General features: G+C 34.3%; 1 long non-coding RNA gene across 1 annotated transcript in view; it reads right to left on the bottom strand.

Annotated features, from left to right (window-relative positions):
• Window positions 1-1,056: 1,056 nt before the first annotated feature.
• Window positions 1,057-25,064, bottom strand: part of LOC113496473 — an 89,416-nt gene continuing 65,408 nt past the window's right edge. The window contains exon 2 of the long non-coding RNA XR_003400818.1: window positions 1,057-3,829. This is a non-coding gene — a long non-coding RNA (uncharacterized LOC113496473). The remainder of the gene's footprint in view (window positions 3,830-25,064) is intronic.

The raw sequence follows: 25,064 nt of genomic DNA, 5'->3' as shown, positions 1-25,064 counted from the left end.
CCCATATGGTACCAATACGTCCATAAAACCAACCTACACAAAAAGACACGAAAATATTAAATAAAGCCATATATTATATCTTAAAAAAGTATTTTAATGAACATAATTACAAAATTGTATCACGCATACGATGATTTATATCATTTTGTCACGCAACGCAAAATGATCTGCTAATGAATAGAAGCTTTTAGGTTATTTTATGAAGCTTTTAATATTTTTTTTTCAGAGTTGGTAACATCTGCTATTACAGGTGTAGGCTTATGCAGGGTGTACCAACATACTAGCAATTAATTACAATCTTATCACTGAATTACAATTTGGAATAGATTACAGGCTGATATAATGTATCTATTTTTATTTTTATATTATACACATTTAATTAAAATCGATAACGTGTGAAATATATTTTGTAATTCAAACAGGTGTTTTCATTAAATATTTTAAGTAGCTCTTTAAATATTACAAAGTAACTCAAAAACCAGTTCGACGAAAGGTTCTCTGTAAAAAAACCTTTGATATTCAATTATCATTTCTCCCATTCCAAATAAGTATAGACGAAATATACCAGCATTATATTTGGTAAATTTTTAGCAAGCTCGACCCAATAACCAATACATAGCCATTGCCATCAAATCATATCCCAAAACTAACAACAATAACAACGTAACAGCTCAACAACTCACGCCCACGACTTGCAATACGTACCGAAATACGTTTTCGGCAATAACTGGGCAACATTGAAACAATTTAATACAGCATAAACAATAGGAATGCCGGTTGTACGCGGGCCGCTCGTACGTAGCGCGTGTATAAGTGTGCGCGTGTGTAAGTGTGCGCGCGTGTGTCGGCGTATGTACGCGTACGCGTATTTATTGCGTATGGTATTGTGGTGCGCTCGTTACCGTATATCTGAGAGTGGGGGCGTATGGGAGCGCCCTATCATGAATCCTGATACACGACGACCGCTTTATTGGGAGCCGCGAGCTTTTTAACGATCGCTCCTATGAGGATGGACTTTCTATTTCGTATTAGGTGAGCTCGAGAAAAAATGAGATGGAATGTGAAAAGAATTTATTAAAAAGACACAAAAAAATACATTTCGTTTCTGATAATATTGTTACACATCTTTCAATACAGGCATTACAAATGAGCATCAGATTATAAAGTTATAACATGACTTTTTGAAACACAATAACAAGCTACAAATATCATTCACTTTTTCTATTCAATTTCTAAAATACAAACAAAAACTCATCAATGAAACGAACAAAAAAATGTAACTCTAAAATACGAACACAACAATTTCGGTAGTTAGTAAAAACAAACATGAGGTCTATCTACATTGGCGGCAGCGTGAAAGGGTTGTTGATTGGACGCCCCTAGGTCCCCGTGACCCGTGTACCATGTTAATGGGTTTAATCGTCTGTATAGTCCGTCTGAACAATTTATGTATCATTTTCGATCCCGTTATGCTCACCGGATTATGCGTAAGCGCGACCCTCCCGTTTCGAATTCGTAATGGTGATGGCTCGAGATATCTGAATTTATAATGTTATAACACTCTGATAATTTAGGCCGGTCGCTTAGCAACTATATAAGTCATGTATCGGTTGCGTAAGTGCTTAGTAGCTAAGTGAAGTTGGTGGACAATGGGAGGTCTTGAATATTTTTTGTTTTCGGATGCAGAGGAATTTCTTACCGTCGTTTTTGCCTGTTTCGACTCAAAAATACTTTAATCATTAGGTACTCTGAAGTTTCTTATTTAGGAATGCGGAAGCAAAATAAGTTTAACTGCAGCGTCTTTCCATTTCTTTTTTTAATTTTTTATCTACTACATTTTCACATGTGATTTTAGCTGTTAAATTTCTTATGTAATATTATTTTTATCTAAAAAAGCTTAAAAGTCACACAGCCATAAGCCCAAAACTTTGTCAATTCATACAAATTCATCGCGCTAAGTCCAACAATGCCTACATTAAAATGCCTACGAATAACAGGTGCGGCTTTTATCAGAATTTAAAACAGGGATTAACACCGCCCGGCTCGGCCGGGAGCGTATCGGCGGCGCCACGCCCGGTAACCGGATCCCGGCGTATTTACCCGGATTTAAACCGGATTAATCCGCTCCGACGCTGCTGCCAGCTTTGTAGATATCACGTTGTTTATTTAACGTTTAAAATTGCAAATGGATTATTTTAATTATATGAGTATACAGTGATAAAATTCATGGTGTTTTAATGTGGAATGATGGTGATAAAAGTATTTTAGGATATAATTTTGATATTTATAGAATATTGTTCTATAATTTATATCTTTATTAATTTTATTGGACATACTATGCAAGAACACAAAATATACCTAAAGTAGTCTTTAATAAACTTATAATTACATCATTGCGAAATCAGAAAGTACACAATATACTATCAACTATACACATCATAGAGGGTAATATAAATGAAACCAATACGTATACATAAAACTTCGGCACGCAATCTCCTGAATCCGGCCCCCGCAGCGACGTAGACCCGCTACGGCGTAGCACTAACATATAATCCTTTTCGCTACAATAGCAATTTCAAACTTCCTTAGGGGCTTCGGATAATCTTTCTTTATATCGAGCTACGAGTCGCAAGCGGGCTTATTATACATCTCTTTCTAACATCTAATTCACTCGAATGCAAGATAAAGATGGAACATTCAAATGTCTGAAGAAAGCAGTAGACTTCCCAATAAAGAGGGGAGAACAGTAATGTGTATTTAAATTTTGGTTCAAGTGTAATAATTTTGTTTTTTTATTTAATTTCTAATGGCGTTATAAATCTAGGGTGAGAGTAAAAAGCATAAGTCTCCTTGGTGATCTCATTTTTAATTTAAAGAGGTTGGGGAAATTAGTTTAAGCTTTTTATTAATCTGAAAATTTTAGCATTTCTTCTAAGAAAACTTTACTTACATTATATTAATAATCTAGTTACTATTTTCTACTAGTACTATTTTTCCTGCTAACAAATAACCATTAACAACGACTAGAAGTTCCATAGAACTTTAGACTCACATGGTACTTTAGTATGACATTTAAAATGAATATAATAGTGTATAAGGACTTGTAGTAACAACCCCTTTATAGTCTTTCTCATCACCCATTACGTCACCAAGAATGTATTGGCTCAAAAAAGAGGGTGTATATCACTATATTTCCAATTCTTTGTGCCCTGAATTCGCACTTCAACATAAAAGAAATAGAACAAAGAACACTATTTAAAATATTTTATACAAAACGCAACGACCGTATCGATCGTCGAATACAAGAACCAAATGCGACCTAAAAATAATCTATATCAATTTCCTTATTAATTTCGGGAGTGGCAAAAGCGTTACTTTCATAGCCACTTTAATGGGTAATTTTCATAAACAAAGTTGAGGATCCCTGAAGATGGGGCGAGGTAGGTTGAGTGGGGTCGCGGGGGGTTGGGTTCCTTTCCGAGATAGAAAACAGCTCTGGAGCTCGTATAATGGGTTTTTGGAATGGCGTCGTCCGTCTTGCCCCACCCCCCGGCCTCCTCTCCCGGGGCGAGAAAGGATGAATTCTTATTTCCTCATCTCGAGCCGTCCGGTACGAACCCTCCATGTAGATTGCCTTTTTCTCGTAGAACCTCCGTATAACATAACAATGGCTTGTTTTCAATTTTGTTGGTGTTATTTCTTTGTTTTTTTTTTTGGTTTATTTTGAATCGATTGGTTCTGTAGTTTAAAGTTCTTTCCAGTATTTGCAGTATATATGATATTATCTTCTTTATTTTGTTCTATTTAGGCTGTAGTCTTGGTGCAGGACCTGAAACAGAGAAAATGCGATTTAGAAATTGATCACGTAAATATTTATTTTCATGAAGACCGATATCTAATTATTTTTACGATTTATGACTAAACATTATTAGAATGAAAAGGCGATTACTCAGTGACACACCTAACCCAAATTAATATAAATTAAAAAAACATTTTAGGCGTCGAAAAATACTAAAACAATGAGGATATATTTACAACGATGTTAATAATCGTAATATATACCGCATGGCAATAGCAACTGCATTCATGAAGTGCTTCGCGAGCCAAAAATAATTTGATACGATGCCAAAACATGCGGACACACGCATAAAGTAAGAACCGACCGTCGCTTGTTATGATCTACCTTTTTAATTTACTTTTGACAGTTTAACAATGACGTTCCATTTATAAAGTGTTTTTTTCTCTCACGCTTTAAGTACTAAGGAATTCAATACGACTCATAATACTTGTATCATGGAAGGTTTTCAAATATATTCAGTTTGGTGATGTGATCTACAAGTCTTGACGCTAAAAAGTTAAAACCCTATTTAAATATTGGAAACAAAACGTAACGATGTTTATTGCGGTAAATTCATTTCGATTCTCAAAAATGAGAATGAAGTGAAATGATTTTCTTTTATGTCTGTTCTATTTTAAATTTTTTTAATGTGACCTATATTTAACCAATCGCAGCATTATAAGAATATTTAATTTGAAACACATCTGAAAGTATTTCTTTGTTTCCTCATTGCGTGAAAATATCCATGACGAAAATTGTTCAAAAGAAATCAACTTTGTGTTTCCTCAAAGACGTGCAAAACTCTAGTAGCAAGATGAGCGGTGATATTATTCATCTATTTCTACTACAATCAAACAACAAACTACATAAACACGGCATAAACAAACTGGTAAACATAACAAAACGTATTAGGACTCATAATCAGTTGCCGAAAATCTGCTTTCATTCGCGCGGCGCCATTACGAAAACGCCTAACGTTGCGACCATTTTTATGCGACCCATTGCTTTCTTTTACTTTATACATTCTTCTTTGGAATAGGGGAATCCGCTCGGGGTGGAGTAGGTCAAGGTATACTGGCGATTATATAGCAATCATAGCAGTTGTGTGAAATGAGAAGTCTCCCTTAAAAGGATAAACAAGTCGCGTGTGTACGAAACAGCCGAGACGCGCTGAATTCATATTTTACTTCAGCCTCCCTTTAGGAGAGCGTGTTGCTATGAGAAGAGACGGTACGACACGATAGATGCTCTACTTAAAATAGTTATAGAAAATAACTATTTGAAACTTATATATATTTTTGGATGAACAAACGATTGCTTGTTTAGGTACGGTCAGATAAAATTTGATTAAAACAAATGTAGTAAATGATTATGCTTTATAAAAATCAAATTACAATTATGTATCACATATAAAACAGATCACACACCAGAGAAATAATTATTGTGTAAACTTTTAAAAATGTTTTTGGGTTGGATCCTACATCTTAAACGCACCACGCCATATTCTCAAGAAACCAAATAGAGCATCTATCCACCCGTACTCGAAAAGTAATGTACCAAAACGTTCCAGTTGTACCATTCCACCATCAAAATTGCTTTCCTTATATCTTCAATAAATGTTTAAAACATCCCGGCAAGCATGTGTTTTATAGGTTTTAGAGCTTGTTATATTAATTTCACTGGTTTCTGTACTTATACCGCGGTGGAGGGATAAAAAATATTCAGGGTCGAACGGTAGAACGTAATTTTTTATATGGAAATATTTTCGAAAGTGTTTTTTGGGGATCAAGCTTGAGAATAAATCTATTTTCTTTATTACATTCGCCTTTATTTGTTTAAAGTTATGAAAATGTTCTTAAGCGTTAGAAATATTTACGACTTCTAATGCATGACGCACTGTAAGAAATTTCAAGACATTATTTATCATATTTTTCAAAGCAATATTAAGAATGGCGAGAAAAATTCTGCATTATTGCATTCTTTCTAGCTTTTCATATGCTTGTCTGCAGCTTGCGAAGATTTAAGGAAAGCCATATGAGTTTCATGCTTTGTGTTGTGAATAAACATTTTTATTATATTATAACTTAAGAAAATCTGCGTCAGAAAGAAATGTATACTCTCACCCTTGACACCTTTTATGTCAAGTTAGAATAGCTTTGCTTGATTTGCACTCTAGTTTAGACTCCTAATTATAAAATTTATTAAAGGTGATAGAAACTGATTCTTCAATTAAATTGTAATAATAAGTCACTTCCTGTATGTAAAATACGCGTACTTTAAAACGTTCTTTTAAATAAATAATGCATTTCACAGCGCCTAATATAGTTCTATCTAATATATAATTCCCGTGTCACGATGTTAGTTACCGTACTCCTCCGAAACGGATTATAAAATTTTGTACACATACACGTACAAGGACTGAGAATAGAACAACATCTACTTTTCATAAGCCTAAGAGTTAAGAGTTGCTTACACAAAAAAAAAATTTGGACGATTTTTTTTTTTATAATGTAGCATTAAAATTATATATCTAAAACTAGAAAAAAAGAAATATTCGGCAAAACAACGTTTGCTGGGTCAGCTAGTTATAAATAAAATTCAAGAAACTGTTCACATCTACAATACCAAACAACAATACCATCTTAAATGAACACATTAATACCCATCACATATCTATTTGTTTTGCAATTATCTCCGCAAAACGACTTAATACAAACCGTCCAAAGGTTGTTGAGATCACGCTGTGTTACTAGTTACTACCTACAGTGTAACCTCTGCAACCTTTACATAATAAACACCTTTACCACAGTGCGAGTATTAACACATTTGATTGTAGGACTCTTATTCAAGGAGGTTTGAAACCTTTGCAGCTTTATGTTCAAATAAATAGTGGTCAAACAACGGTAAAAAATGGTTCAGTAAAGTTTTGACAAGCAAAAGAGGGGTTAAAATGATTGTGCTTGATTGTATGATGATGTTAAGTACTTATTGACAAAGACCTATCCTAAATAAATACACAAAAAATAATATCATTCATGCAGTAATATTATTTAAATGCAAAGGACGGAATTAGACGCAATAATAACACTATTCTCATTATTTTAAAATGATCTAATTATTATTAGCCAACAATTTGGATTAGTGCCCGGTCAATGTCATTGGACTCTACAAAACATGTGTATTGTCTAGCCAATCTTCAAAACGTTACACCATAGTTCTGGTTAAACGATCGTCTCATCTACAGTATTTAATTTTATTTGAGGAAACGAGACAACGCACTACAAAACGTATAACGGCGTCTGCTTTTCACTGCCATAGTAAAACTTTTTGCACCAAACTTCATGCTTTAAACAAATAATACACAGATCTATATTGGTACATGTATAGGTACTTCTACCTACCGCATACGACAACAAACGAACAAAACAAAGTGTATCAAATTTATCTCTTTACGTTTACTCAGAGAGTTCTTTCATATATAAATTGTACGTACAATAAAGTGGGATGTAGATACGTCGGTCCGCCTACCGAGATTTATGCTTATCTTGTAGCTATAAAGCGGTTTAATGCATATAAATATACCAGGACGTAGGGTGGACATTGTTTCGGTTGACCCCAAACGTTAATGGACTTTTCTTTGAAGAAAATAGAAAAGGTGTTTTTTAATTTGCGTTGTTTTAATGTGTTTTTCGTTTTAAGTTTAAGGCTATGTAGAGATTTTGAGAGTGGATATAACAAGTATAAAAAACAATAATTCTGATTTAGAAACTTTATTTTAGTATTTTTTGTAATTTCAACGGACAGATAGATGGACAGGCCTACACACAGCTATCGGGCTATCGTTTTTATCGTTTTTACAGAACCCTAAAAAGCATTGCAATAAATTTGATTAAACCATCTCCCAGCCATACTTGTAAAAGTAACGTAAACGATACTATAACAATACTCTTTACGCCCAAAATCACTTCTAGGCTACAAAGGCAATTAATAAGACTATCCGAGCTACCCCAAAGCGCACAGTTACCCCATCTAAACAGGATGCCGGTACCCCTCTCTCGGTTGCGCGGGAAAGTTTCCCCAGATCCGTTTCCTCTGTTTGCCATTTCCCTTCCAGTTGCCCTGGCTGACTGCTCCCACAAATACTACCCTCCAAATAAATTTTGCTGGTACGTAAAAATAATGTTTGGAATTAGAGTTGTATGTGTTATGTTCATTGAGCCGTAAATTTTTTGCTGCTTCTGCAATAATTTTCTGCAACTGTGGATCATAATATGCATACACAAATATATATTACGCTATACTAAATTAATAGATTTCCAAATTCGCTTTAAAAATAATACATGCAAGAATTTTCTTTTTAAATAAAAAATCCACGATTTTTAATTTCATTATTCATTTATATATCGGTCGTTTAGCATCGAATTTAAAATTTCTTCTTCTATTTCTGTTCAGTTTATTATTTAACTGTTTCCTCATTACGTATGTACACGGTTGTAATTGTCGAAAGTATTTTTTATGGGACTACGCCGAACCGAAAGCAATGCTCAAGACACCGTGTAAATTTAAGAGAAGAAAAAAAAGCACTGTATTTAATACTTCTTTCTTCAAAACATCGTAACGCACATAATTGGCAGCTTAAAAAGTATTGAAAATAATTACGACCTCATTATTAAGCGTCTCATTATTTAATTTTTACTGCGGTTTAATCGTTATTTAAATTGACGATGATTTTTACAACTGCAGAGTGACTGATATCTGTTTTGTGCCAACATTACTTCTGACACACATTTCTTTAAATAAAATGCATTGTTTAAAGAACTATAGTCACTTTTTTGGACGAAGAAAAAACTTGACTACTGACGAATTATTTTTTATCCCCTCCTTCACACATTACAATAATTATAAATTAACAGTGCCTTAATGTGAATACCGCTGCAGATAACAACCGATAAGATACAATTACCATAAAGTACGTATGGTAAAAAAGCTAGGGTAATCAACTACCCATAAAACTAACACAGGCTTACTTAAAATACAATAGAAACAGGTGAATAACACATAACTGTACACAAATTAATATTTATCACTTCATTATAACACTGTACTCGAATTAAAGAAATTAAAATATAATCAGAGAGTACCATCAAATATTTTATCCCTAGGAAACATTAAAAAATATAACAACGTATTACCATTCACATTGCTTCGTAAATTAGAAGTGTTAAGTTTTTAATACAGCCACATTTTTTATCTGTTTCATAATTTTCTTACAAAGTAATTTACTTATCGTGAGAGATCAAAGGATGCGGTTGGATATAAAAATTAATGGTTACAAACACTCCATTTCAGAGATATAACTTGAAGGCAAATCTCGACTGGAGTTTAACACACGGATGTTTAGACTACTGTGCGCTGGAAGAGGTTTTTTAAGCTCTTCACTTAAAGCATATTCTATTCGGTATACATAAAAAGTAAATTCAGAGTTTAGGAGATTTATTTAGATATTTGCACTGATACTAAGATACCGCACTGAAAAACAGATGACGATTTAAAAAGTGGTCACTAGCCGGTGTATCATTCTCAGTAAACAATTTAAATTCCTTTTTTAATTTTCTCAAATTCAATAAAAGCAAGTAATCAAATATAATGCTACGGTACGTATTGTATTGTTAATGCTAATAACTTGACAAGTTTACAATTTTATTTATGCGTTAAGGAAAAGTCGTGCAGCTGTTTCTAAAGAGAATAATAAAATATGCATCATAATTCTATGTACTAACTTACATGACTAATAAATTATAATTAAACTAACTGGAAAAACAGTAGGTACATGTACACATGTAAATTACACTGTAGTGTTTGATTTGCAACACAGATACAAATTTAAATACCTATAATGAATTGTGTAAGTATGTACCTTGCTGTGTTTTTTGCCTTTACACATAATTAAAACAATAACTGACAATAAGTCGTTGCACGTATAAAATTCAATTATTTTAATGTTAAATATAGCGCTTATCCTCCGCTGAATCAAACATTAATGAACTTAAATTGAAAATAAATCGCAAAACACATGCAAAAAATGTTGAAACAATTATGTTTACGTAACGATGATTCTCAAGCCTCTTCAACGCCATCTACATCTAAGTATTAAAAGCTACGTTGCAGTCAACAATGGCGCCCGATAGTGGCACAATAAACCGCCGCAAATGGCCCGGAACTTTTTCTCTAATGGTTTATTTAAAAAATCTCACAATTTTCATTCCAAGTTTCCTTTGGGGAGGCAGATAAATCTTCTTTATTTGCCCCCAGGGACATTCAGCTTTTGATCGGAATAGCTTTTATGTGATGTTTGTGCTCTTTCTTAGTATCTTTCTGATTTAATGTTATTGTCTGGCCGACGTGTCCTTCTTTCATAGATACTCTTTAGAAACTAGGAGGCTATACGCTATTGAATACGTTACGAATCCTTTTTTTATCGAGTTATATTTCGTATTAATGTACTCTCATTTCGTCGTTGATTTGGGTCTTACACGTTTGCGATTTTGTAGCTTTTCACGTCACAAAAAATATTTGATGGAAAAAAAATGTCTGTAAATTAATAATCTTATTAACTATATCTCATTGTAAGCATCATTTAATCTGTTTTACAATGTTTAAAATGTAGAATCATGATTTTATGAACCATTTCCCAAGAAACATTTCCGGTGTTTACATTCCTGAGATCCTTGCGTCCCATCGGCTTGCGGCCCCACAAAAGCCGCGGTATCGAAGTCGTCAGGGTCAGACAATCGCGTTTACGACGCATAAAAGTTAGTCTTTATAGGCTCTCCGTGTATAAAAGTGGCGTTTATACCTTTTTAATTAATTGTCGTGCCGTTAAAGGCCATATCAGCTTTGTCGTTGATGGCTGATGCCCGGGAAATTGTTAACGAATAGTGATTTAATAATAAAACGTATTTGATGGTCGGACAGTTCATAAAAGTCTCGTAAAATGTTCGTTGTAAATCGTGAAGTTCGTAAATTTCCCAACAGCTGTGATTTATACATCTCGTTACGGCAACTGATATGTTTTAGTCAAAGGATTTGACGATCCTAAATTGGTAGAATGCTATTAAGCTCGATTTAAACGCGTTCGACTAATTTATATTATTACCGTCCTGAATGTATAAATATCTAAAAAAAATCTATATTAACTTGTAAGGGTCATCGAAATGTATAATAATAAATTGTTTGATCAGTAAATCCCGGGCACCGAACTTTTTTTAAGATAAAACACCCAATTAATCGGTTTCGGTGGGCGGAGCTGAGATATCTTCATTGTGTGATAAATTCAAACTAATGTTAAGTTATACAAGATTGTATGAAAGCAAGAGCCATTAGTCACAGCTTGAAGCCCCATCTATTCTTGCTTACCGGTCGTTCTATCCGTGCAATAAATAAAAATATTCTCCAAATAATTTTCCAATACTAAGTTAAGTTCACCAATCAAATGAACCTTAATACCAGAAACATTAATGCTAAATTCCCTTAATGTTTATACAAACATTTAAAATTTATTAGGAATACATTATAGGTACAGGCTCTTACAGAGAATTATTAATAATAACGAAGTGACATTCACAGTGTATGGTACACGTGTCTCTTGGAGGAAATAAATTCAACGAGACGGGGATTTGTTATTTATTGTAATTTCAGACATTCTTTTTACATTAGAATCCCTTCGTTTAATCCTCTCCCTAAGATAGAGTGAACTTTAGAATGAAGTGTTAGGTGTGTTTACGCCGGAGAGGGTTAGTTATCTATAGCCCTATTACCCTGTCCCCAAAACTAACATCAACTAACTGCCGCATGCCATTAACCTTTCATGATGGTTTATCGTCCATTCTGTTATCCCTTTACATAATCAGCATCTCCACCTAATCTTCGACAAGTACCTATAACTGGTACTCCACAATTGGGAGGGAACAAAGTACGCATAAAAGTTATTAAAACATTCAATTATCGTCTCAACAAAAAGTCAACCCCGCTCTACAGCTACCGGTATTTACGAGCAGCGCCAATTAATTTTTCCCTTCTTTTTTTTACTCCGTCAACAGTAAAGAGTACAAAATGGCCATAGACACAAATACAAGTGGCTATAAAATGAATGTAGCTGAGTCAGTGGCAGTGGGTGTCTCGAGCGCGCATGTGCGGTACATTCCGGTACTTTTATTGATTTCAGTAGCACTAACGGTCCATAAAGCCGACGTGCCGGACCGGAGCCTCTACTCTATGCCCCTTATTAGGTACTCACGATTTTCTCCGAGTTCTACTTGTTAACTTTTTAAATAGGTAATTACTTCTTAAAGTTTTTTTCGCTATTAAGGATCTTTAGCAATTTGGAGTTGATTAAGCAATAGCGTTACGATTAAGATCTTTAGAATTGTTATTGCTACCTAACTGCTGTATTTTGGATACTTATAAGAAGTTAAAACTGTAGTTAGTGTCCAATATTTTATATCAAAAACTCAATTATAAGTTCAGATTTCACAATCATATTATGATACAGATACCATTAATAATATTAATGTTCGTTTAATGAGTAGGCAATGTTATCGTGGAAACATTTGAACCCTCATTTTTCTCCTCAAAACAAACCAACCTGTAAATGCCGACGGCAGTCAATAAACACCCAACGCACGTATTTTCGGATTAACTACGTAGGGAGTCGCCAATCTTAATTGCCGACATTCTCTGTGGGCACAACACGCGGTGGTCATTGGGACCTACGAACCTGCACTACATTATTTTGTTTGTACGCCTCATTTACGAGGGTTGACTAAATGTTCGGTATGTGTGGTTGCATTTGATGTTGCTACCGTTAAGGGTTTCAAAGTCTTAATTACCCGAAACCTTGACGAAGGAGAAATGCAAACTAGAATATAATTTATAAGTAGGCAGGTACTTTAGAATTTCAAGGGAAACATGCATGTATTTTGAGGCTCAAAATCTCATTTGCAATTACCAAAATGCTTTAACAAGTATTAAGTATAGCGTACCATAATTTCTTACTTTGATCTCAGGCACGGCAAAAGCCAGAGATTGTCAACCCTAAGCACATAATAATGCTTCAGCGTAATATGAAAAGAGGACATTAGTGGGTGTTCGTCGTCTGTAATATCAACGTTGCGACGGCTGCGGTGGCCGCAATAGGGCCTTTATTAAAACAAAATTTCTACCCGCAAAATGTCCACAAGCTTTGTCGGAACATTTCAACTTGGAGACTTGCAATATTAGAATTTAAATTATTAAAAAGGTTTCTGATTTATGCTTTGTTACTTTCAAGATATTCGTTTTTATATAGACTGTTTTGTTACGTATTCCCTTGGTTACGAAATTACATATTCAGGTTTAAGTATCGAATATAAACTTTTAACTTTCTCGCTGAGACAGATTTTTAATTTTTACCCTCAGAGTATAATAAAAAACTTGTTGTTCAAAAGACGAAAAATCGTAGTAAAGAAATTCTTGAAACGATTTGATGACACAAATAAAGTTTGCAAACAATCTGCGGACAACAAAACTCCAACATATTTCCACAACGCTAACTAACAAAAAGAATTCACACAAAATCAACCCGAGTCGTACAAACATCCCGTACAAGTTACTCAGTGATTTCATTCCGGAACCGAAAGTCCAAATTGAATCAAATATACCCTACTATCTACTGATTACAATATCTACTAGGTTAGGTAGGTACAATATGTCTGTACGGCACACCGACCGGCGTTCGGCAGTGAAGCGATGATTTCGGTACATTTGCCGAGACCGTAACGATGGCTGGAATCGTCTTGATGGACGCTATGAATGAGCTCTCACAACATAAAGAAATCCCCTTAAAAAGGGTAGCGTTGGGGTGGAATAAAAGAAGCCAGCGACGCTCAAAAATGTTCCTTCAAAGAAAATTAAATAGGAAATGTTTGTTGTAAGGAATGAACGGCTCGGAATTTAATTTTGTATTAGAATAGTAACAATAGATTGAACGTTGTTTTTATGTTGAGATTTCTTTGTTATTTCAGTAATTTTGTTTGAGGAAATGTTGAGAACCTTTGCTCAAAAAAGAAATAAAAAACAGAGCACTGAAGAAACCGTTCTGTTGCAATGCCTAGCAACGCAAAATTTATTCCATTATTATTAAAATCATATAATGAAAAATTGACATTATTGTACAAATATAATTTTAATTTAATTTCAAATAAATAGGAAAATATATTACCGAAGACAGCATGACATACACACGCATTATTAATAATATTAATATAAAACATTTTCGTTCACTTTATTACTATTATTGCAATCAACATTTCCTCACATACTTGAAACGACAATCCAAAAATTATACTAATATTCCTTTTCCAACAATTTTTTTCTAGAACCTTTATGACAGCATAAACCAACAACCTCACAATTCACAAAACTATCTTACAGTATCCTTAATAACTTACTAAATAATATCTGTAATAAAACATAAATCGACTTTTCGTTTCCTTAGGGCAACTAAAATAGTTCCACAAAGAAACAGTAAATATCTGATGGAACTAAAATATTATTCTTTTAGCGTTTTCTCTCTACATTCGTAGTTTATAAGAAGAGATAACGGTGTGAGTTAAATCCGTGTTTACAACGGCGGCGACTCTCCTTTGTATTATGTAGACGTTGGTTTATAAAACTATATTAGTATTTAATATACAGAATTGCTTTTAACATTTGTTTTAAGTCGTAATAACGTTGAGAATATCCGAACTGAAAAATAGTGGAGTAAGATTTAAGTTTCATCAAAAAATATATCTTTAAATATTGATTTTTGACGACCAGAAAGGCAGATTAGTGTATCCTAAAATTTGCTGTCTTTTTATCTGAGCAAGATTTTACATCCATAAATGTACAAAGAAAACCTTTACAACCTAAAAGGTTAGTAAAACATTAATCGTTAGATTTATACTAACAAAACAAGCAAAACTATCTCCTTGTCTTACATAATAAATCGGTAGTTCTGTACTGCTGTACCGTATTCCTGACCCCGGGAAGGATGGGGAGTAAACAAAACAACATTTTTTCCAACTCGGATGAATAAATAAGACGAGAAGGGTCGCTATTCGTAGGGGCCATCCCCAGCGCTGAAGCTACATGTTTGATTTGCATGTTTTAATCCTTTCCAAATCTTGCTCTCAGCCGGAATGGCGCAGAATAATTGTTTTAATGCAAATCTAAAGTCTCGTTGATATTATTGTTAGTTTATGAAAATTCTTTTCATCCATCTATATTAACGGAAAATCGTTGCTTGAAATTTAAATGACGTCAAAGAAGTTATGAAAACAAATGAAGTTGATACTACCAGTATCCAAAAATTGCGTAATCCTCAATTCTTAGATGTACGAGTAAGTGTCAAAATTCCCGCGATGCTTGGCCCATGAACCCGGAGCGATGAAACTAACGGCCCTGGGGTATCAACAAAAGAGCAATAAGATATGCTTGGAAAAACTAGTGTATGCCTCCCGGGGGCACTCTCGGGCCTGTCCCGCTTCGCCGCCGGGGGCAAGAAAACGTGCGTACGGGAAGACTCTCCGGAAAATAAACGACTATCGGTATTGCCCCGACGACATTTGTGGGCGAATATAGATTGATTTTCATTCGATTTTCGTGAATCTAATATTAGTTACAAGTATATTGTATGATTCTGTTTCTTGCTTGTTTTTTAAAAGTAAACTGTAAAGTTGCGAGTAAGCAAACGTTGTATTCAATGCGTCTGTATAGAGAAAGATGTATTTACATTTTTAAAAGACAATTTAGATAGGTTTATTCACCGCCATTCTCTGTCATAACAAGAATTTTGAAACATAAGCACCTGATAGTAATATTGGTTTACAAAATAATTACCCAATGATTTTAGTTTAGTAAAAACAAATTGAAAAAATGGTAATCACCCTTTATAGCTACATTTCATACATGCGACAATTTAGCCTCAAATATAAGTTGTTCAAACCAATATATTGAATACCTTTGGTATATATTTAGATATCTCAAGTCCATTATTTATTTAAATGTGTAAACAAGGATTATGTTAGTAATTAAGTCTGTATTGCATCTAAATTAGTTTGATCGTAAGGAGATTAAAATAGCAATCTAGTAAGGTTTATTACGGTAATAATTTAAAAGGCTCGAGATTAAGAAAACTGCCTTAATGAAGATTATAGCTTGAAGTATTTGAGTAGATATTTAAATTAACAAGGACACAAATTTAAATGGGCAATGTTTAAAATGTCGTAATTTTATTCCTTAATATTTTAAAGCTTTTCAATACATAAAAAGTTATTAATGAATAGTTTTGTTTAGTCATAACAAGTCTAATACCTATGTAGGTACTATTATTATTTATATTATTAAGTACCTACATGTCGTGCATCATTACTACATACCAATTGTGATTTCTTAAGTTTCATTTGGCTAAACAGGGCAGTATAGGAAAAGGCCTAGATATAATGGAAAAAATATACCAAACACACAAAATGTACACACTTTTATCCATTATAACATTGACCGAATAAAAATGTAAGTACAAATACAAATAAAAACAAATCCATAGTTTTTCGAGTCGCGCCACGTTTGCGATATATCGGAACAGGGTCGGCCATACCAGCAATATGTATAATTGCCAGGCCGTACCCGGGACTAGGCCACACGTCACCGGGATTGCCGCGTATATCCCGGTAATTGGAGAGCAACCCGGGATTCCACTTTCTTTATTGCGAATAAACTAGTCCCGCACTGGTGCTGTTCTTGCATTGCGGTGTAATTTTAAAGCGAAAAGCGATTGTCGCGATGTCTTAATTACTGGATCTGCATATTATTGAATGTGGAAAATTATGAACTAAGTATTCTCTTATTGTAAAATACTTTGGTACTCTTGGATGCCAAGGGTGTTTATGTTGAAATATATGTAACAATATGTCGATAGTAAGTGTTAACACCTGTTAAACTAAAAAGGTTTTTGTAAAAAGACTATTGCGCTTCAGGTGTGAGGTTATTAGTATATTTACTAAAAATAATTAGGGTGTGAAGACAAGGTACATTTATTTGAGCACTAACGCTAAGCAACCACTCAAGAGTATTGATCTGAAATTACAACAAATTTAATGTAATGTAACTTTTTTAAAAGGAATATAATTCATGCTAAAATGTAAAAAAATTTTACTCTACTGCGATTTAAACATTTTAAGGTCCGCTGTTTTTCAGGCATTGTTTAAAATAACCGATATCATGCTTAAATACACGTGAATTTTGAAACTGATTAGAGATAGAACAATATATTTAGAGAAAACACTGCCATATTTCATTAAGTTCCTACAAACACTGCGCACTTTTATGTATGCATATAAGATTCGACTATCGGACAACCGTTTCTCCTTTCATTACAAAAATATTTGTAGTCTCTAATGCTTCGCTATTCTACACAACGAATGGCGTTTCTCTCCACAATACTACAAGGTTACTATGAGTTGGTAGTTTAACTTAAATTTTTACACCCTATATAGGGTAGCACAATGGTATAGCTCACCACGCAAAAATCCACTAACCGTGACGTGCCGCGAGTGCGCTGCGCGTAGGATAGGCATTTTTGTTTTGTTATCTGGGTGTCATATTTTTTTACAAGTAATCTCTAGAATGTTGATTGAAGCATAAAAAAATGTTTACCAGGGGAGTAGTAAAAAAATCCGTACATCTTGTTCCTTATTTAATTCCTACCTCATAAGCGTAATTACCCGCTAATCGCTCCGCTGCCTCTCAAACACTGCACCAAACAATCGGAGATAGCATTCGTGTAATTTACTGGTTGAACTTACGATCGTACTCATTACAGAAAGTGTTTTGGAAACGATTTGTAATGGCCCGTTTTATTTCTGAACTAAGTAGGCGTACGCTATTCGAAATAGACACCAAACCCGATCGTAGCGGTATAAAAACGCTGTAACACCTACATTTTACGTCTTTTATTATATAACATGTAAATAAAAACCGAAAATGCGTTTTATAGTAATAATATTGTATACTTCATGCGCTTATAGAATAGAACGGTTCTTGTTTGATTTGATGGCTTGTTTACGACGTGTTAATTTAGGATTCGAGTTAAAGATTACATTTTATGAACTATAACGTTGGTTGTATAAAACGAATTGCCGCTTTCATTGATATACGAAGCGTTTGGGTTTTGTTGATGATGATATAGTCAAATGATTTCTTCTTTTACTGCTTATTAATTGAAATTGTTGTAGTAGTAGCTTGTTGTAAGTTTGAATGTTTAATTTATACTAATGTTGAATATAGAAACTTTAAACTTTTTACTTTTATTGTTGGCCTTCTTCAGTTTAGTTTTGTTTTTTGTTAATATCAGGATTTATTTATATTTGTGTGGTAGTATGCTGGTATGTATAGTAAAATATCACATCATATTGACTTTATTTCTCTACAATAAATTGAGAATAACTACTACTGCAAAAATACGTGAATTAACAATATTTGCTAATTGAAAATGCGCAATAATTTTAGTTCCTGCTCTTATAAGTGACATGCTACAATTTAAACTAAGATAATAGAGAAATCTCGTTTTTTATTTCACTTATGAAATTGTCCGTCTGTAATTATGTTAGACACGACGGATAGTAGAAAAAATATCTTTTGTAATGTCAAAATTCCACAACATCAACGGCTCTACATTTTTATAACCTAAAAACTTAGAAACCATATTTAAATCGTATTAATATGAATAAAAATAATACAATTTTATTTAACAATAGACGAAATATCTCCTACATAACCCTAATAATTTTACATTCCAATTGAACAAAGTTCTATCGAAATATATACCAAAATGCGAAAGCTTAGCAGAATTCGCTTGCCGTCGGCTTTCAGTAAATTGTGTCATCACTTATTTCCTTTAGTTATCCGCGTTTTTCTTTTGTTTCTTGCTGAATTCATACGTTTTCTCTTTGTGTTGGCACTGAGCCTTTGTTTGTGCGTAATTTGAAGTATTTTTAGTACATTTTTGTGGTTAAAATACGACTCGTCTTGTTTATGATGAGCCTCGCTACGTGTGGAATAATGATATTTAGTGTGATAGTTAATATTTTCTCGTCTTTTTCATTTGTGCTGAGGATAACATGAAATAACGAATTTTATGTTTGGAAAAGTGGTGATTTTTCCTGAGAGTTAATTTTTATATGCAGATGGAAGAGCGTTTCATCAAGGTACATTGAAATGCAGTTAACAAAAATGTACAGGAGTTTATTTTTCCGTGACTCTTTATGAATATAAAAATCATCAAAATAGAACAGCCTACCAAATTAAATATTCTAATGATAATATTTACTATCAAGCTCCATTATAAATAACAATTAAAATTGAATAGGCACGAAACAGTCAGAAACAATTTTCATTACGCAACGCTATTGTCACATTATCAACATAATAACCCATTTATCAATACCAAAAACGTTCCCATGAATATTCAACACTTTAATTATCTAAACAATACATTATATATAACTATATGTTGTATATCTACGCAGTTATATACGCACATAGTTGGCGCTCAATGGCCTGCAATGAATACTAATTTATACGCGTTTAATGTGCCAAGCAATTAAACTGCTACTGTCGAGCGCTTTGCCTGACCTAGTACATGTTAAGCAGTATATATTATTAAGGTATAGGTTAACTAAAAATAGAACTTATTTGGTGTTGTTTTAAGGATCATTGTTTTATGTATGATTGAGACCTTGATGCATCAAACACAAAAAAAAATACAGTAAAATATTAAGATAATTTGGTACTATTTGATTCCTTAGTGTATAAAAAACTCACAAAGAACAAGACTAAATTTCAAACCATGAAGCAAATAAATGTGAGCTAATAATTCATGTTGAATTTGTGTATCCTAAAGAAACATAAAATCATTTAAAATAGGTAATATAGATATCATATTACTACTTTTAAATATCATGTCCGTAAACCAGTCACGATGGTAAAAATTCCAAAGAAACGGAAATGTAATACTGAGCTAATTAAAATTCACGGCAAGTATTGTTATTATACAATATCTAAAGAAAAAGTGGAAACGCGACAAAACAACATCGAATCTGCGTTAAAAAATAAACATGGAATCCATTTGTAATGGCCGCCATAGCCGAATAGATATTACGAGAAAATACACTCGCGTTCAAAAGTCCATGATCGTTTTTACGAACAGTTTCTTCACGCGGTCTTGGTCTTTCAGACCGGCCTCGAAGTACCTGCTCAGTTCACTCAGTTGGATACAAAGGACGGCGATACGGGACATTCTCATATAGAGTTGTCAAGGGCGGGGTCTCGTGATGAATTGGAAACATTCTAAGCGGGCGGGGAGACGGGCCTTTTTTGAGGGGATCTCCGCTCCGAGGAGCTCGGGGGGCGCGGGTGCAAGGGGGTTGATTAATGGCCCCCGCTAGAGGGAGCCATGTTCATTATACCGCTGGAACGATGTGTTACTTGCCTACTAATATATTTTCCTTAGCCCGAAAGCTCCGGGTATGTTATTAGTTCATTATTTTTAGACATTTTTATTTCTTCCGGGGATAAAAAATGACGTCTCACTGATTACGTATCTTTCTAAAATAGATTAGTTTTAGATGCTTTCAGAACATAATTTTAAATGGCGTCGTGTAATGTATCATAGTTGATAATTAAATGTTATAAATGGCTTAATTAATATAGAAATAAATAGGAAGTTATAATAATGTTCATGACAATTGCTTAATTGGAAAAGACGACGGAATCGACTTATCGATTTCTCGTTTTAATGGAGCTTTTTTTCCAATGAAGCAGCGATTCTTAAGCTTAGTGCACACAGTCACATTTGCAGCACACCTGCGTCATGAACCGCGCTCCCTCCAGTGAGCGAATTATAAGTGAAATACTGAGCTAATATTGGGGCTTATAATGTGGTGTAAAAAGGCAGCGCGCGTGGAATCGCAAGATAGGCAGCGTTGAGCCCCGCGCTTAGCTTCCATATTAATGACATTTATGTGTGTAAGACGTACTTATGACTCTCTGTATGTGTGTATTTTCGTATTAATATTTAGTTCAAATATTCCACAACTTTATCTTGTAAAGGGTTTTGATGTACGTGTTTGTTTGTAGCTTGAACAGTCATTTTTGTTTTGCTGATGTTATTACTCATTGTAAAACTTTGAAGCTGTAAATATTTTTATGAAATTTTATTTAAAAGTAGCTGTCTTCAGGAATTAATAATCTTAAATGTTAGTACCTACGTGGAGATGCCTAATGAATAACATACAAAATTAATTTTAAAAGATAAAACGATAAAAATATGAATCAATGCAAGGTTATCACTCAAACAATATACAGTTCTACGATCGACCGGAGACCTCCCACGGCGTCCGCAGCTCTCTACAAACGAGACGTGTACTGAACTACAGAACCATTATTTCAAATGATTACAATATTCAAAAATTGCAGGTTTCTTACACACAACGCAACCGAGAGGCGTCTCAAACTTAAGTATTCCATTCGCACGCCGCATTTAAAATAGAAACAATGGCGCCATTAAAAATCCGCTCTTGGATATTTTCCGAGCGTATCCCGTAACACAAATAAATCGCTAGCTTTCCACCGAAGCTATTTCCAAACGAGCATTTTCTATTCTGAACCGTGCACCCGTTTTTCTTAGACGGCCATTATAAGACGAGGGTGGGTTTTACCCCGGGGTGGCGGCCCGCCCGAACCCCAAAAGTAGAGGTTAAGTCGACGTATAGGCCGTTATGAAAGTTTATAAGTAGAACGGATGATAATTATACAGGCTTTATGTATAAGGCGTGCTTTTTAAGCGATATCACCTCAAAGACTTTTCAGCGAATTGCAAATTTGGATTCCTCGTGCTCGAGCCGGATTTATTCAGCTATGAATGTATGAATAATTTTATGGTTTAACGACGTTGACATTCAAATTACAGGTTGTATATTCATGAGTACTTCAGGAGGCAGAGATAGGTAGCCACTGTAAAACATTTTTGATTTTTACAACATGAAGGAACGTAAAGTTTTAAAAATTAAGTTCCACGCAATCATTTGCATAATTCACAGCATACGCTTGACTAAAAACTCAGGCACGCGGAAGAACCATACAACACCGCAAACTTCGAAACAGGCAAGCTCTATTTACATGTAAATACTTTGAAAAAGTAATTTGCGCTCGGCGTCTCCCGCGCCGCCCTCGAGATTGCGAAAAGGCACATTAAGCGTCTTCCAGGTGATGCATGATAACTGTTATAGCAGAATATAATTTTCTCAGGGCCGCATCGCTCCCTTAATCCCCGCAAAGAGCCTTCGGAATTATTCCTACAGATATTTACGGTTTCGTGAATAAATAAAATTATGAACGGTGTGTACGGGGATCTAACTAAGTCGGAGCGGCTTGGCTTCGTCTTGTTTATTATTATACCTATATTAAGTTGTTTATCTTTTTAATGGTCGCAGAGAGTTATATGGGTCGATGCGATTTATGTCGTGTAGGATAAGAAACTCGGGAGGATAAAAAGAAGGAATGCCGGGCCTCGAGTCTGATTCCACGCTGAGATTGGATTTTTAAATTTAGATGTGATGATATTGTTCCGTTTGCTTTATGTTTATGGATTTTTGTTTGAAATTGTTTAAGAGTAAATGGTGATCAGACGCTTGGCTGTTGTAGGTACTTAAGTGCTTGACGATTTTCTTTGGTCCTTAAAAGGAAGTTAAAATTATAATGCAATACTTACGTGTAAATTTAGATCCGTATAAACTTTATACACATTTAACACTTTTTTATTCACTCTTAGGAATACATTTTTAGAACTTTAAACTTCACGTTTAAAAATGCAGTCACGTCAGATATATATTGCGTTCAATACCACACTCATAACAATCCCAATATTCTAAAAGGGGTTTACTTCTACAACAAAAGAATTCAAAAAATCTTTTTCTTAAGAATACTGGTGACCGCTGGTCAACGACACCCAGGAAATTCAAACAACATTGCGCAAAACGGCGCTTTGTGAAATATATCCTCGTAAAAAGAACAATAAACAAAGAAAGGGTAACAAAGTCACTCTTCAAACCCTTCTATGGCTTTCGAAAGAAAAACAACCCTTTCTATTGAAAGCACAAAGAACTTTTGTTTCGCCACGCCCGTTATTTTGACGCAAACGTTTTAAAAATTTCTAGGAAAGTACTCGTAGGAGAATGTAAACAAAGAATCTGCGTATTTTTTTATAAACACTGCCCAGGTAATATATTGTTCTTTCGTGTAAAAAAGTTAACGGATCGCCATTAAAAAAGGTAAAAAATTGTTACTCTCGCATTGAGAAATAAGTGTTTCAAATCGCCGCCTTCAAACGGGACGTTCGCAATAAATTCGTTTACAGCATGCCCACTGGTGTTACATTAAATATATTTATTTCCATTTTTCTTGCACTTCACAACATCACTGTGTTTTCCGATAATCTAAATAACAATGAGTCATTATTTTATTCAAAGCCATTTGAACTTTACGTCTATGTAAAAGTATATTATGGTATTGCATAATTTTAGCGTCACGAAAAATCACGAAAATATTTCCCCTAGATTCCCCAAACACACTTGAACCGTACAAACAATTCGTCCCCGTCTAATCATAACCGGGGAATACCGAAATAGCGGTAAAACAGAGTGCAACGACCTCATTGCAAACCCTACCCAAGGTCGTGCTAGTAAAATGTTTATGGACTATAAAACCTCCGTCTGCACTGTGTCTCTGTGTCAAGGACTCCAGACAAATTTTATTGACCATTCTGACGTTTCGACGAGACTGAATTTACAACCGCCTCACGCCTGTCAGATGTCAACCCTTTATTGTTTTTAAAAACAGATGTTAGGCAACGGGCACAAATAGAATGCTTAACAACTGAAACTGTTGAATAGAAACTTCTTTTTTAGTACAGATGTTTGAACTTGAAATATTTTTTTACGCTTTCAACTGCATAAAGAATAAAAAGTCGAACATACAAAACAAAATGAAAATAAAAAAGCTGCATGGACAATTAAAGTTATGCCAAAGAAAACATGTTTATGAAACTCGATTTCAGGACACATAGTTAAAATTTCAGAACTAGGTAAGGTAAGTAAAATTTATACAACTTGAATACACTTCTGTCATGTACGTCCATAAAAGTGCACCAAGACGAAGGGTCCAAATTAAATATTCCATAAAATCGCGGCACTTCTAAAAGAAAAGCAATATCGGATACGCAAGTGGCTAATGACAATTTGATGCCGACGGTATGGCGCAGTCGTAAAAAATCACTAGAAATGATCCCATTTTGATTAAAAAATCACGAGTACCCACCCTAAGGCGCTCACAAAAGGAAACTTCCGAATGATTTAAAAGTTTTAATAACGGAATTCTAGTGAAATGACATTATACTTTCAAATTAGGAGTGAAAATTTAATTTAAAGGAGAGACAACTCGCCGCTGGAGGGGCGAATGAGATTCACCATCGTAAAAATGTACAAGCTCTTCTTTCACTGAGTTTCTTTTCAGTGTGCAAAATTTATGCCGCTTAAATCTCTCCAAGGAAAATTAGAAGGGGCCTGTATTTATTAAACTGGATGGTTCTCACTCGTTAGAGGAATTTTAATAGGCAAAGTTATCCTTATGAATGCGGCTTTCGCTATGACTTTCGAGTTATCTTTTATTAGATTTCAGTCCTCCTAATTAGGGTTGTCAAGTGTTCTGGAATGAAATCTTTAATGACCACTTATTACACCGCGTTTCGGTCGCGAAACATTTTCTTCTTTTAAACTTTAATTATAGGTCGAAAACTAAAAGGAGTTTCGCAGGCTAACAATTTTATTGTCCCTAAAACATAAGAGAATATTCCAACTTCGCTACTTCAGACAATACACGAACAAGCTTTTTAACTTTTAATTTCTAATTAGAGAGGCGCATTATTAACAAAACAAACATCGTGTGTAAACTAACACGGCGAACGCAAGAGTGTGATATTGCTATTATAATTTTGTTTTAAACGGGAGCGCGCACACGGGCCGTCTCTGTTTCAAAGCATTTTCATGTATAGCTAATTAAAATACGCTGTCGCAAATGTAAACGTTGCGGGCGG

Source organism: Trichoplusia ni, chromosome 8 (genome assembly GCF_003590095.1).
Source record: "Trichoplusia ni isolate ovarian cell line Hi5 chromosome 8, tn1, whole genome shotgun sequence".
Taxonomy (NCBI): domain Eukaryota; kingdom Metazoa; phylum Arthropoda; class Insecta; order Lepidoptera; family Noctuidae; genus Trichoplusia; species Trichoplusia ni.
The sequence above is the reverse complement of the archived record's forward strand: the minus strand, read 5'-3'. Positions and strand labels throughout refer to the sequence as shown.